The following is a 2,662-nucleotide window of genomic DNA, read 5'->3' as shown; positions in this document are numbered from 1 at the left end:
AGTAAATGTGCTACAATTAGGGTAACAGCCAGAGAAACATTGCAGTGCTCACAGGAGACACAAAATTCAAATACACAGATGAGACTGCCTCAAAGAGAAGCACTTATGAATCTCTTAAAAATCAGTGCTCTTCTTTGAATTAAGAAGAACAACTTTATTCATCACACGCTTGTGAAATTCCTCTCTGCAGTTAACCCGTCCGAAGCAGTGAACACAAACCTGAGCAATGAGCACACACACAGAGCAGTGGGCAGCCATGCTAACAGCACCCAGGGAGCAGTTGGGAGTTAACTGCCTTGCTCAAGGGCACCTCAGCCCACGGCCATCCCATATTAACCTAAGTGCATGTCTTTGAACTGTGGGGGAAGCCAGAGCACCCTGAGCACCCATACAGAATCCACACAGAAGGGCCCCCACCAGGGCAAAACCCAGAACCTTCTTGCTATGAGGCAACTGTGCTAACCACTTACACCACAATTAATCTAACTGTGCTTCATTTTGAAAGTAACTTTACTTTAATCAACTATAAAATGTGTCTTGAGTTGCTTGAATCACTCAAAAATAGAGTATTTTCACATGTCGTCATCAAACTGGAAGTCGGCCATATTGGAGGCATTGGATACATCAAATCACAAAATGTTGATTTTAACTTTGGCTAGGCTGTGGTTAAACCTTTCTTCAAAATACCTTGCATATGAGTTTGGCGTATCACAAGACAAATAGCATGTGTAAGGTGTGATGGAGTGCCTGTCACTACAGTTGAGTATGTGCTCTAACTGCCATACCAATGAGCCTAGCACTTTGGTCAGGTTAGCCATAGAGATTTTCTGAAGAAAGCAAAAGTAACATGAACCTGCTTTCCTCCACACACCTCATGCAACCATCTCAAATGTTGAGCAGGATCCTGCAGACATGAAAAGTCAAACCTTTGAAAGATATAATGAAATTCCAGTAGCACATAAGCACTTTTGTGTGGGTCGTCTGGCTTTGTCTGGTATGATTTTCGCTTCGCTTGTAAGAGGTCCAAGGTTGAAATCCTGGATAAGCCCAGGGTTGACCTTAAATTGTTCACCTGTAAGAAAAAAAAATTAAAGGAATGCTGGCTGCATCGTTCTTAAAGTGCTAGTCTCATGAAAATTACATCATAAAATCTCTGGCTTTGTGTGTGTGAGGTGCTCAAATAGGCTACAAACCTATAGGGCCAGTGGTGCAATGGATAACGCGTCTGACTACGGCTCAGAAGATTCTAGGTTCGACTCCTGGCTGGTTCGAAAATTTTAAAGGGTGGTGTAGTGGTTCGCACTGTTGCCTCACAGCAAGAAGGTTCTGGGTTCAGTGGCTGGTGGGGGCCTTTCTGTGTGGAGCATGTTCTCCCCATGTCTGCGTGGGTTTCCTTGAGGTGCTCTGGTTTCCTCCACAGTCCAAAGACATGCAGTTAGGCTAATGTGGGGTGGCCTTGGGCTGAAGTGCCCTCGAGCAAGGTACCTAACCCTTGACTGCTCCCCGGGCGCTGTAGTGTGGCTGCCCACTGCTCTGGGTGTGTTTGCGTGTGTTCACTGCTTCAGATGGGTTAAATGCAGAGGATGAATTTCACTGTGCTTGAAGTGTGCATGTGACAAATAAAGGTTTCTTCTTCTAAGTTAGCGTATAAATAAAAAATTGGTTCAAAAATACATTTTTGCATATGAATTCTGCTCCAAAAATCACTAAAAGCTTGTCTGCCATTATTAGATCGCAGCGATTTACAGGTTAGCGGTGCTGCATGCGTGACGTCATGTGCACCAATGCCTTTTTTTGTGTCCACATAGACTCTATACTATTCTCTGCAGTGGCGTCCGTTCTTGAAACCAATTCTTTTGAAAGAGACAAAAAGGCTCTTCAAATTCATCCTCAGTCTTTGGTTGGGTGTCTGAGGATGATTTAGAACCTATAGCCATGGAGAAAGAGGTGGACAAATATACAAGCCAAGTTGCTCATGAAGAAGAAGAGCAACAGGGGGGCAGCCAAGATGGTGTCAGTGTAATATGTGATTTGTGGAGCTCTGAAACATGATGAACAAAACCTAATGTGCTGAATTGCTAAATATGCTTAAGGGCTGATTAGAATGAACCTAATTGATAAACTAAATAGCGACTACAAGGACCTCGAGCAGAAACAATTTTTTAATCCTTGTTTTCTTTCATTTTATTCACTGTTATCCAGCTAGCGCCTTGAGTTAACCATTCAGTGAACCTGCTAACTAAAGGAGAAGTGAACATAACACTATACAAACTAAACCAAAGAGGTGTTCACACGGCAACTTTTACTCCGGTGTAGCACCGGGGCTGCCCCGGTAGAGCGTTCACACGGTACAAAGTTATAGCGGTGCAGCCCCTGAAAGCTGCTTAAACCGGTGCAAATCTAACCCTGCTCGGGAGGTGGTTTAAGAAATTTACTCCGGAGTGAATGCTAGTTTGCGGGGCAGCACCGATATAAAATGGGACGTCTGAACGCTACAGGGGTAGACTCGCTATGCGTGAGGAGAGTTGATTACATACGGGCATTGCATAATTTGCATCCTGGTATTTTGCGCTTCCAAAATGGCGAATATCAACAACAACAGAACTGCGTGTCTTCCAGTGTTGCCAGATTTGGCAGTTTTAAGTGCATTTTGACGGATTTG

The 2,662-nt window shown here is 44.0% G+C and overlaps 1 non-coding gene across 1 annotated transcript; it reads left to right on the top strand.

Moving 5' to 3' along the window:
* The first annotated feature begins 1,198 nt into the window (after positions 1 to 1,198).
* trnar-acg (transfer RNA arginine (anticodon ACG)) lies at positions 1,199 to 1,271 on the top strand. Its single transcript has one exon. It is a non-coding gene; the product is annotated as a tRNA-Arg (tRNA).
* Positions 1,272 to 2,662: the final 1,391 nt, after the last annotated feature.

Source organism: Neoarius graeffei, chromosome 1, assembly GCF_027579695.1.
Source record: "Neoarius graeffei isolate fNeoGra1 chromosome 1, fNeoGra1.pri, whole genome shotgun sequence".
In the NCBI taxonomy this organism is placed as follows: domain Eukaryota; kingdom Metazoa; phylum Chordata; class Actinopteri; order Siluriformes; family Ariidae; genus Neoarius; species Neoarius graeffei.
The sequence above is the reverse complement of the archived record's forward strand: the minus strand, read 5'-3'. Positions and strand labels throughout refer to the sequence as shown.